Source organism: Thermobia domestica, chromosome 7 (assembly GCF_964235325.1).
Source record: "Thermobia domestica chromosome 7, izTheDome1.hap1.1, whole genome shotgun sequence".
NCBI lineage: Eukaryota > Metazoa > Arthropoda > Insecta > Zygentoma > Lepismatidae > Thermobia > Thermobia domestica.
This window is the reverse complement of record NC_137460.1, coordinates 272,553,824-272,567,424: the sequence shown is the minus strand read 5'-3', so window position 1 is coordinate 272,567,424 and position 13,601 is coordinate 272,553,824. Positions and strand designations below refer to the sequence as shown.

The 13,601-nt window shown below is 34.1% G+C and overlaps 1 protein-coding gene across 1 annotated transcript in view; it reads left to right on the top strand.

The window, feature by feature from the left end:
* LOC145690924 (gastrin/cholecystokinin type B receptor-like) overlaps positions 1-13,601 on the top strand; it is a 157,102-nt gene that overhangs the window by 68,984 nt on the left and 74,517 nt on the right. The window lies entirely within an intron of this gene.

The window sequence follows — 13,601 nt, the reverse complement described above, 5'->3', positions numbered from 1 at the left end:
GGCTTTGTCTCGTATTTCTCCAAGTTGCTGTAAACGTTCAGCATTGTCCTGAAATTGACAAGGGGTGTCCAAAATTGCTTCATGTAGCATCCTACATCTGAATCCATGCAAAAGTTCAAAGGGGCTGTATCCAGAGGATAAATTGACAGTTAAATTGTGGGCTAACACAACAGATGGCAGCAGTTCGACCCATTTTCCTTGATCTTTATTACACAACGCAGATTTCAGTCTCTGTTCAATGTTTCGGATAGCTATCTCAGTTGTCCCGTTAGCGTAATGAGCTTGAACATTAACAAATCGAATCTTAGCTCCAATCATTGCACACAACTCCTTGAATAGGTTACTTGTAAAACATGGACCTTTGTCTGTGACTAATTCTTTGAAAATACCGTATTTCAAAATTACATTTTCATAAAGAAAACTACTTACAGAAGGCGCTGTTATATCTGCTAATGAACCACAAATAGTATACCGAGTAGCTGCATCGACTACGACAATCAAATACTTGTGTCTCAAAATATTACTCGAGGAGTACACCCCTCCAATGTCTACGAAAATGCGATAGAAGGGCGGCACTTGAGGATACGTTTGCAATGTACCATAAGCAGAACCAGGTTTATTTTTGCTGGACTGGCAAATTAAACATTCTTTGCATTTCTGATAGATATATTGTTTCATATTAGGGAAATACACAGATTTCACTAAAAGATCATATGTCTTAGTAAAGCCTCCGTGACTTGAACCAATGGCAGAAGTATGAGCCGCATCAAAAACTTTATAGCGTAATGAAACAGGTACAGCAACTAAAAATTTCATACCATTAGATGTTTTTTGTTTTCTATACAAAATTCCTTCTTTAACCGTGAAATAAAATGCCTGTCTTTCAATTTTGGGATTTTTCTTTTCCTTGTTTTCTAACCAATCAAAAATATCCTTATAAAACGGGTCCTTCATTTGTTCATCACTGAGAGAAGGCTCGTCACTTAGCATATTGTTACACTCTGTAACAGTGGAAGAAAATACTCGAGGGTCTTCCCACAAATGAACCACAAATAGTGGTACCGTTTCCGTAGGCTAATTAACCAAACGCAGTTCAACATATATAAATTATTAACTTTTACATATCGTTAATATTCGATATCGTGTTATTAGCATATACAGAGTAAGTAATAGCTTCAACACAAAGGCTCTATGTTACGCAAGTTGTGTTAATTTTGACACTAGTACTACTACTACTTTAATTTCATCGCACTTTAGAATAAAATCTTAAAATGGCAGTCTATAAATCAACTATGACAATGACGACCCATTGTAATGACATAGTATTGTTATTCTTTGATACAAGTTGCTAAGCAACTACTTTTATAAACATTTTCTTTCTTTTAAACAGATATGGGTCTTAAGAGGGATAGGAAAGATTGTTAAGTGGTTATGAGGAACAATATGTAGTCAGCGACGAAGAGGAACATAGAAACACTACAGCCAGTGATGAAAATTTTCCGATGTATAAAAACATACTACACTTATACCTACATCCTTGTTTAGTCGTGATGTAAGGTGGTAAATTTTCTTATATATTTTTCCGGAAAATTTTCCGTTCTAAACAAACATCAGTGATCAAATAGCAATTCCTCAGTAATCATAAAATTGATTGAATTCGTGTATAGTAATGTTGAAAAAAAATTCAGCATTATGTAGGAACAAGTGAAATAATTTTTCATGAATCGAAAAATTGTCTGTTCTGTATGAAAAAATTGAAAAAAATCTTTTCACAAGTCTGGAAACTTTCATCATTTTGAAGCAAAAAGTAAAACAACCTTTTATGAATCGGAAAGTTTTATTGCTCTGTAGAAACAAGTGAAAGGAATTTTCATAGATCGGAAAATTTTCATTACGATGTAGAAACAAGTGGAAAAACTTTTTATAAGCGGGACAATTTTAGATATTGTGTACAATGATGTTAGGTGGAAAATTTTCCACTATATTTAACTGCACATTCAGCTACAAAATTGAATTCCTGTAAGTAGTAGTGGCCCCGTTATGGCTCGCCGAGTCAGCAAAAATTTTTATGACGTCATAGGTCAAAGGTCAGTGACCTTGGCCCGGGGTCAATGACCTAGGGGTACCTAGGACCACCCCCTCTAAATTTTGGCAGGGGTACCATGGCCCACCCCCTAAATTTTGGCAGGGGTACATAGGACCACCCCCCTTAAATTTTGGAAATTGCCAAATCTAAAAATTTGGTATGGTAGCCTAGGACCATAGTATGTACCTCTATCCGTATTGGGTGTCTATGTCGTTCCCTTTCATGAGTAAAAAATTGCCAAAAATTTAAATTTCGGGGGTTTTGGACCTAATTTATCTCCTTGGATGAGGTCCTATTACCTTACATGATTATATGGTCATGTATAGGGGTCCATTACCTTTCATAACATATGGGTATATTAATGCACCCCTTGAAAAATTTGGGAGGGGTACCTTGGCCCACCCCTTAAATTTTGGAAATTGCCCAATTTCAACATGCGGTATCATAGTACAGGACCCTAATATGTATCATGATAAATTTGGGCGGTCCACCTTGTTTCCTTCTAGGGGTAAAAAATTGCCAAAAATATAAACGTAAGCAATACGTTGTACCACGTGTTTGGTTTTCGACCTAATTTATCTCCTTGGATGAGGTCCTATTACCTTATATAGTTATATGGTCATGTATAGTGGTCCATTATCTATCATAAGAAATGGGTACATTGGTGCACCCCTTTAAATTTTTGGGGAGGGTACCTTGGCCCACCCCTTAAATTTTGGAAATTGCCCAATTTAAACATTGGGTATTATAGTACAGGACCCTAATATGTATCATGATAAATTTGGGTGGTCTACCTCATTCCCTTTTAGGGGTACAAAATTGCCAAAAATATAAACGTAAGCAATACGTAGTACCACGTGTTTGGTTTTTGGTCGATTTTATCCCCTTTGATGAGGTGTTATTATCCTATATAGTTATATGGTCATGTATAGGGGTCCATTACCTTTCATAAGATATGGGTATATTTGTGCACCCCTTTAAAAATTTGTGAGGGGTACCTTGGCCCACCCCTTAAATTTTGGAAATTGCCCCATTTAAACATTTGGTATTATAGTACAGGACCCTAACATGTATTATGATAAATTTGGGTGGTCCACCTCGTTCCCTTCTAGGGGTACAAAATTGTCAAAATATAAACGTAAGCAATACGTTGTACCACGTGTTTGGTCTTTTGGCCCAATTTATCCTCTTGGATGAGGTCCTATTACCTTATATGGTTATATGGTTATGTATAGGGGTTTATTCCCTATCATAAGACATTGGTACATTTGTGCACTCCTTTTAAAATTTGTGAGGGGTACCTTGGCCCACCCCTTAAATTTTAGAAATTGCTCATTTTATATATTTGGTATTATAGTACTGGACCCTAACATGTATTATGATAAATTTGGGTGGTTCACCTCGTTCCCTTTAGGGCTACGAAATTGCCAAATTTTAGTACAACCACGTGTTTGTTTTGGCTCAATTTATCCCCCTTGGATGAGGTCCTATTACCTTATATGATTATATGGTTATGTATATTGGTCCATTCCGTATTATAAGACATGGGTATATTGATGCACCCTTTAAAAATTTGGGAGGGGTACCTTGGCCCACCTCTTTATTTTGGAAATTGCCCAATTTAAACATTTGGTATAATAGTATAAGACCCTAATATATATTACTATAAATTTGGGTGGTTCATCTCGTTCCCTTTCATGGGTACGAAATTGCCAAATTTTAGTACAACCACGTGTTTCGTTTTTGACCTAATTTATTCCCTTGGATGATGTCCTATTACCTAATATGATTATATGGTCTTGTATAGGGTTTATTTTCTATCATAAGACATAGGTACATTGATGCACCCCGGGAGGTGTACCATAGCCAATCCCTTAAATTTTGGAAATTTTTCCAATTTAAGCATTCGCTATCATAGTACATGACCTCAATATGTATCATGATAAATTTGGGTGGTCCACCTTGTTCCCTTTCATGAGTTAAAAAAATGCCAAAATATAAACATAAGCAATATGTTGTATCACGTGTTTGGTTTTTGGCCCAATTTATCCCGTTTGATGCGGTCTTATTACCGTATATGTTTATATGGTCATGTATATAGGTTCATTTCATATCATAAGACATGAGTACATTGATGCACCCTTTAAAATTTGGGAGGGGTATCTTGACTCATCCACTCAGTTTTAGAAATTGTTTAATATAAGCATTTGGTATCTTCGTACAGGTCTTCAATATGTACCACTACAAATTTGGATGGTCCACATCGTTCCCTTTCATGGGTAAAGAACTACCAAAAATCAAATTTCGGAGGTTATTGACTCCTATTTAGCACGTTATATGGTTTATTACCTCTATATGTTTATGTTCTCTTTTAAATTTGGGAATTATAAAATAACATAATTTGGTAAACGTTTTCTAGGACCTATTGGTGTTTCTCTTATGGCCAAATATTCAAAATTTAAAGGTTATTAACCGGCTTTATTATTAAATGAGTACAGGATTTATTACTTTTTCATAAGACACAGGTGTATTTGTGTACCAATCTTAAATTTTGGGAGGGGTACATTTCTTATTGTCATATCAATAATTGGTAATTGTTCTTTGGGTAAATCATTATGATCACGTGATCGGTTATTGACCTATGATGGGATTAGGAGTCCAGGACATTGATACATTGAAACTTTGTAGGATAATTTGAGAATGCGTCATTGGTATTGATTATTACAGCCAAATATAAACGTAAGCAATACGATGTACCACGTGATTGACCTTGATGAGGTAGTGTACAGGGATACATAGCTAACCTTATTGAATCTTATGACTCATAGTCTTAAGGGAAAACATGCTACAACACTGGCAAAGTTATTGTTGATGTAATTTGATTGGTTGATCGCTATCTTTCGTGCAATCTGATTGGCTGATCACTATCTTTCGTGCAATCTGATTGGCTGATCACTATCTTTCGTGCAATCTGATTGGTTGCTGATTTTCAAATCTTTCCTGCATTCAGTTTTAAGTTTTGTTTAACATTTAAAAATCTTGGTTTCGTTCAACATTTTGGACTCACTGATAAATATGATCAAAACCGTTTATTTGTTAATCGAATAGTTAAAAACCGGATAAAGTTTGACGGTTAACCGTGAAACGTAAATTTTTTTAGTTTGAAATTTTTTGTTTGAATTTTTTTGTTTCAGAATTTTGTTTGAAATTTGTTTCAAAATTTTTTGTTTGAAAATTTTTTTGTTTGAAATTTTTTGTTGCAAAATTTTGTTTGAAATTTTTTTTGTTTAAAATTTTTTGTTCGAAATTTTTGTTTTGAAATTTTTCGTTTCCAAATTTTTTTGTTTAAAAATTTTTCGTTTGAAATTTTTTTTCGTTTCAAAATTTTGTTTGAATTTTTTTCGTTTGAAATTTTTTTTTCGTTTCAAAATTTTGTTCCAAAGTTTGGTTTGACATTTTTAAAAGTTTGTGCACTCATTAGTGAAGAACTGGAACTGTTTAGAACAAAAACCTTTGACAACATTGTGGTGCACGTCAGAACATGATAATGCAACGTCATCAGTTTTGCATCATATATAAGTATCGTTCGAGTTAGTATTCATGATAACATCATCATGGCTACTTGTCTGCAGTTTCTAAACACGCGTGATGTGATGAAATCATTTACCAAGATTACTGATTTACAACAGAATGTACCTTATAGAATCTTAGCTAGCCAAATGATCCCTACAAAGTTTGGATTAAGAATCGTAGTAAAGCTTGAAAATGATAAGAATATAATTTTACCAGCAAGATATTTACCCATGGAAGCATCAAAACAAGAAGAACTGCTGCGTTTCTTAAATTCTGGATCTGTATCTTTATGTTACAAAGGATTCTTGGGTCGAAGTCATCAACTTGAATTTAGTACACAGCCAGATTCGTCAGCAATTGTGATGAAATCATGAATCAGCACATTTCTTTCCAATGACGTCAGCCGTAGTTGTATGAATTTGGTTGGTCGGCATGACGTCAGCAACTGTGATGAAATCATGAATTCAAACGTCAGCACATTCCTTACCAATGACGTCAGCAATAACTATAAATCAACCAATACAGTGTCATCCCACGAAATCATTTGAGCAAGTGCTTTTCAGGAGGAAAGATGTGTACTTCTAACGATAAAGAATTCATCTTCGCAAGCTATTATCCAATAAATATATTTCAAACCAAGCATGTGATGATTGGTATCAGTGCTAGAACATTTGAACCAGTGATTCGATTGGGCAAAGCAGAACAATTTGGTGTACAACTGACCTGTGAAGAATGGCAAATATTATGTTCACGAATCGACCAAATGAACGATTATTTTCATGATGAGCTAAATGTGACCATAGTCAAATCATTAGGCTCAAATCATGAAGTGGTCCTCGAAGAGAAGATGGTGCTGTTACGTAAAAAGAGTACATTTCATGTCCCTCGCAACATGGTGTATCTAACACAAACTGAATGGAACAAATTTATCAGCGTATTTCAGTGTGTGAAACATGCAGTGGAAGTGTGCAACAAAACTAGTATATTCCTGAAAAAGTACTATTTTGAAAAATGTGTCATGCATATTGTACAACATGTATCTAGATATTGTGATGGTTGTCAACATCGTTCGTGGGTGCATACCTGTATTGATAAACAGTTTATTTGTGATCAAATGGACATTGAGTTTCCACCAATTGATATTGCATTAGACCTTAAAAGACTTCAATTGGAATTAAAATTATATGCTAAAGACAAACTAGTGCAAGAAGTTCAAAATACATTGTATCGACAATATCCAGAACCACTATCTGGTATGGATGTATGTGGAGTGTAATAAAATGATCCATTTCAATGAATTGTGTTTTTTTTCATTTCAAGTACAACCCCATATTCTGACGTGTACTATTGCATCATGTTCTAACGTGTACTATTGCACCACAATGTTGCCAGAGGTTTTAGTTCTAAACAGTTCCGGTTCTTTACTAATGAGTGCACAAACTTTAAAAAATGTCAAACCAAACTTTGGAACAAAATTTTGAAACGAAAAAAAAAATTCAAACGAAAAAAATTCAAACAAAATTTTGAAACGAAAAAAATTTCAAACAAAAAATTTTTAAACAAAAAAATTTGGAAACGAAAAATTTCAAAACAAAAATTTCGAACAAAAAATTTTAAACAAAAAAAATTTCAAACAAAATTTTGCAACAAAAAATTTCAAACAAAAAAATTTTCAAACAAAAAATTTTGAAACAAATTTCAAACAAAATTCTGAAACAAAAAAATTCAAACAAAAAATTTCAAACTAAAAAAATTTTACGTTTCACGGTTAACCGTCAAACTTTATCCGGTTTTTAACTATTCGATTAACAAATAAACGGTTTTGATCATATTTATCAGTGAGTCCAAAATGTTGAACGAAACCAAGATTTTTAAATGTTAAACAAAACTTAAAACTGAATGCAGGAAAGATTTGAAAATCAGCAACCAATCAGATTGCACGAAAGATAGTGATCAGCCAATCAGATTGCACGAAAGATAGTGATCAGCCAATCAGATTGCACGAAAGATAGCGATCAACCAATCAAATTACATCAACAATAACTTTGCCAGTGTTGTAGCATGTATTCCCTTAAGACTATGAGTCATAAGATTCAATAAGGTTAGCTATGTATCCCTGTACACTACCTCATCAAGGTCAATCACGTGGTACATCGTATTGCTTACGTTTATATTTGGCTGTAATAATCAATACCAATGACGCATTCTCAAATTATCCTACAAAGTTTCAATGTATCAATGTCCTGGACTCCTAATCCCATCATAGGTCAATAACCGATCACGTGATCATAATGATTTACCCAAAGAACAATTACCAATTATTGATATGACAATAAGAAATGTACCCCTCCCAAAATTTAAGATTGGTACACAAATACACCTATGTCTTATGAAAAAGTAATAAATCCTGTACTCATTTAATAATAAAGCCGGTTAATAACCTTTAAATTTTGAATATTTGGCCATAAGAGAAACACCAATAGGTCCTAGAAAACGTTTACCAAATTATGTTATTTTATAATTCCCAAATTTAAAAGAGAACATAAACATATAGAGGTAATAAACCATATAACGTGCTAAATAGGAGTCAATAACCTCCGAAATTTGATTTTTGGTAGTTCTTTACCCATGAAAGGGAACGATGTGGACCATCCAAATTTGTAGTGGTACATATTGAAGACCTGTACGAAGATACCAAATGCTTATATTAAACAATTTCTAAAACTGAGTGGATGAGTCAAGATACCCCTCCCAAATTTTAAAGGGTGCATCAATGTACTCATGTCTTATGATATGAAATGAACCTATATACATGACCATATAAACATATACGGTAATAAGACCGCATCAAACGGGATAAATTGGGCCAAAAACCAAACACGTGATACAACATATTGCTTATGTTTATATTTTGGCATTTTTTTAACTCATGAAAGGGAACAAGGTGGACCACCCAAATTTATCATGATACATATTGAGGTCATGTACTATGATAGCGAATGCTTAAATTGGAAAAATTTCCAAAATTTAAGGGATTGGCTATGGTACACCTCCCGGGGTGCATCAATGTACCTATGTCTTATGATAGAAAATAAACCCTATACAAGACCATATAATCATATTAGGTAATAGGACATCATCCAAGGGAATAAATTAGGTCAAAAACGAAACACGTGGTTGTACTAAAATTTGGCAATTTCGTACCCATGAAAGGGAACGAGATGAACCACCCAAATTTATAGTAATATATATTAGGGTCTTATACTATTATACCAAATGTTTAAATTGGGCAATTTCCAAAATAAAGAGGTGGGCCAAGGTACCCCTCCCAAATTTTTAAAGGGTGCATCAATATACCCATGTCTTATAATACGGAATGGACCAATATACATAACCATATAATCATATAAGGTAATAGGACCTCATCCAAGGGGGATAAATTGAGCCAAAACAAACACGTGGTTGTACTAAAATTTGGCAATTTCGTAGCCCTAAAGGGAACGAGGTGAACCACCCAAATTTATCATAATACATGTTAGGGTCCAGTACTATAATACCAAATATATAAAATGAGCAATTTCTAAAATTTAAGGGGTGGGCCAAGGTACCCCTCACAAATTTTAAAAGGAGTGCACAAATGTACCAATGTCTTATGATAGGGAATAAACCCCTATACATAACCATATAACCATATAAGGTAATAGGACCTCATCCAAGAGGATAAATTGGGCCAAAAGACCAAACACGTGGTACAACGTATTGCTTACGTTTATATTTTGACAATTTTGTACCCCTAGAAGGGAACGAGGTGGACCACCCAAATTTATCATAATACATGTTAGGGTCCTGTACTATAATACCAAATGTTTAAATGGGGCAATTTCCAAAATTTAAGGGGTGGGCCAAGGTACCCCTCACAAATTTTTAAAGGGGTGCACAAATATACCCATATCTTATGAAAGGTAATGGACCCCTATACATGACCATATAACTATATAGGATAATAACACCTCATCAAAGGGGATAAAATCGACCAAAAACCAAACACGTGGTACTACGTATTGCTTACGTTTATATTTTTGGCAATTTTGTACCCCTAAAAGGGAATGAGGTAGACCACCCAAATTTATCATGATACATATTAGGGTCCTGTACTATAATACCCAATGTTTAAATTGGGCAATTTCCAAAATTTAAGGGGTGGGCCAAGGTACCCTCCCCAAAAATTTAAAGGGGTGCACCAATGTACCCATTTCTTATGATAGATAATGGACCACTATACATGACCATATAACTATATAAGGTAATAGGACCTCATCCAAGGAGATAAATTAGGTCGAAAACCAAACACGTGGTACAACGTATTGCTTACGTTTATATTTTTGGCAATTTTTTACCCCTAGAAGGAAACAAGGTGGACCGCCCAAATTTATCATGATACATATTAGGGTCCTGTACTATGATACCGCATGTTGAAATTGGGCAATTTCCAAAATTTAAGGGGTGGGCCAAGGTACCCCTCCCAAATTTTTCAAGGGGTGCATTAATATACCCATATGTTATGAAAGGTAATGGACCCCTATACATGACCATATAATCATGTAAGGTAATAGGACCTCATCCAAGGAGATAAATTAGGTCCAAAACCCCCGAAATTTAAATTTTTGGCAATTTTTTACTCATGAAAGGGAACGACATAGACACCCAATACGGATAGAGGTACATACTATGGTCCTAGGCTACCATACCAAATTTTTAGATTTGGCAATTTCCAAAATTTAAGGGGGGTGGTCCTATGTACCCCTGCCAAAATTTAGGGGGTGGGCCATGGTACCCCTGCCAAAATTTAGAGGGGGTGGTCCTAGGTACCCCTAGGTCATTGACCCCGGGCCAAGGTCACTGACCTTTGACCTATGACGTCATAAAAATTTTTGCTGACTCGGCGAGCCATAACGGGGCCACTACTACTCTGTAGAGGAAAGTTAGACTGCAACAAATTATAATTTTCCAGTTAGCTTTCGGGAACAAGAAAATTTTCTAATATTTTAAGTTAGGAAGTAAAATTTACACAGTATTTCTCTCTCTCTCTCTCTCTCTCTCTCTCTCTCTCTCTCTCTCTGTGTGTGTGTGTGTGTGTGTGTGTGTGTGTGTGTGTGGGTGGGTGGGTGGGTGTATGTGTGTGTGTGTAAAGTGCAAGGAACATGTATCGAGTTCGAAGAGGACAAATATCCCATTCCAATATATAAAGGGTAACAAAAATTCGAAAAGAAACCTTTGTGAATTTATCAATTATTTCAGAAACAGAAAATTCCACTATTTCTTCACATATAGGCTTTCCTATGTAATGAAATAACTACACAAAAGTTTATTATGAAGATTATTTTTGTAACAGAAAATAAGAAGAAATGCTTCTTCGATTTTATTGTGTTTAACACTCGTAAATCATAATTTCAATATCAGAAGTATGTATAATCAAGATCTTAGAGCAGATATTTGTATTGTAAAACTACCATTATTATGTATAAAAGTGTATTAGAAATAGTGACAATTTGATAGAACAAGTACATAATAGTTTCAAACATATATATAAAATATGTTTTCAATTTTGTAAATTAAAATGAAATTACTTGTTGCTTTTAGAATGCAGTGCTAATAGTGCAGCTTTCTACGTTTCTTTTTTTTTTTATTTTATTGGAAGAACAACTACACAAATCAGCTTCCTTATTAGCTATATTTTACTTTATCTTCTGAATGAATATATAAATAAATTAATGTTTATTTCCAAAAAATGGTCAGTATTTGTTTTCATGAGTTACTTAAACTCAAGTTTTGGGTAGTCAAAAATTTACAGTAGGCACTTGATATTATCTCTGCTTATTTATAAATGTTGCAGTATGTAAATCTAGAAAAGTAGTAAAGCTATGAGAAAACTTCGTCTTACGCGCATTAAACTGACGAAATCTAATATTGCAAGATCAAAGGTGGATTCTAAGGGAAGAATACATTGAAGCTTTTGAAACATTTTTGAAGAAATGAAGAATCGTTAGACCTTCACATCAAGAAACTTTTTAAGACAATATTTATTACCTATAAATATTACAACTAAACAACGTTGTAGGAATAAGTGGAGTATGCTTTTATCAATTGGAAAATATTCATCACTTTTAATAAATTTAAATTTTAAATAATAAAATGGAATATATGTACTCTACGAACTCGATGTATGTTCTCTGCACTTTACGCACACACACACACACACACACACACAAACACACAAACACACACACACACACACACAGAGAGAGAGAGAGAGAGAGAGAGAGAGAGAAAATTGAATTAAGTTGATTTTAACGTCCCTTTCAGCAGCGAGGCTATATGAGACGGGATCAACTGATTAACGTGGAATCCGAACTACATGAGCTCCCGCCGGGAGTCGAAGTCAAGTTTCCCATGCCAAAGGCTACCGCTTAGCAACGAAGGAGCTCGCAGAGAGGGAGAGAAAGAGAGCGAGAGAGAGATAGAGAGAGAGAGAGAAAGAGACAAACACTGTGTAAATTTTTACTTCCCAAGTTGAAATATTAAAAAGAAATTCTGGTTCCTGAAAGCTAATTGGAAAATTATAAATTGTTGCTGACTAACTTTCCTCTACAGAAATTCAATTTTATAGCTCAAATGAACTTACATATACTGGACAATTTTCAACCTAACATCACTATACATAATATTTAAAATTGTCCGGCTTATGAAAAGTTTTTTCCACTTGTTCCTACATCGTAATGAAAATTTTCCGATCTATTAAAATTCCTTTCACTTGTTTCTACAGAGCAATAAAACTTTCCGATTCACAAAAATTTTTACATTTTGCTTCAAAATGATGAAAATTTTCTGGCTCATAAAAAGTTCTTCAATTTTTCCATAGAAGAGAGAAAATATTTTGATTCATGAAAAACTGTTTCCCTTGTTCCGACATAGTACTGAAAATTGTCTGAGCCATGAAAACTTTCAGGTTCTTTAAATGATCTTTCACTTTTTCACATTTCTATACATAAATTCAATCAATTTTATGATTACTGAGGAATTGGTACTTGATTACTGATGTTTTTTTAGAACGGAAAATTTTCCGGAAAAATATAGCAGAAAATTTTCCACCTCACATCACTAACTACAGGTCAGCAATTTTAGTCATATAGATGTTCTTTGAAAAGTCATACGCTTTCAAAATATTTTGTGAAAGATTACACAATAAAATATGTTGTTGGTTGTTATAAATGCCAAATATGCTGCGTAAAGCTTTGTTCATGGCAAAAAATAAATACTAATGGGAATTCTGAATGTCAGTTTCTAGATATTTATGATATGTTTGGAAGTTAATGTGCAGGCTTGAAATATAGAACACATATATCTATGTGATACAAAGTATTTTGAGGGGACTGAGGTGTCTTTGCTAATTTATTGTTCTTAGTTAATGACAGATCACTGATGATTAATATTGTTATTAATAATAGGTATTATCTTAATAACGTGCGTTCGTCATGCAAGCTATGATGTTACTGACAACTTCTGGTATACGAGATACATTAAAAAATCACTGTCACGCTTTTCCACTTTCCGTTCACTTTTCGCAATCACCTATTTCCGTAATACCGCTCAACTTTATCTCTGTGTCAATTCGGTAATATCAGCTATGTGCTAACCTGCAAGACCGAATCGTTTGTGTTGAAATAACACGTCAAGATGAAAGCGATGCTGGTACCACTGGTCTGTGCTAATATTGAGTTGTGTTAACAGTATATTTTAAGTATTATACAAGTTAACGTTGAACCCATTATTCCATATGAGATAAATGCTAGAATATAAAGAAGCTTTCTTACTAAAAGTCAAATTGGCCTTGACCCAAAATGTTAGCTTCAACCTAAAACCACACCAGAAAAGTTTCGATCCC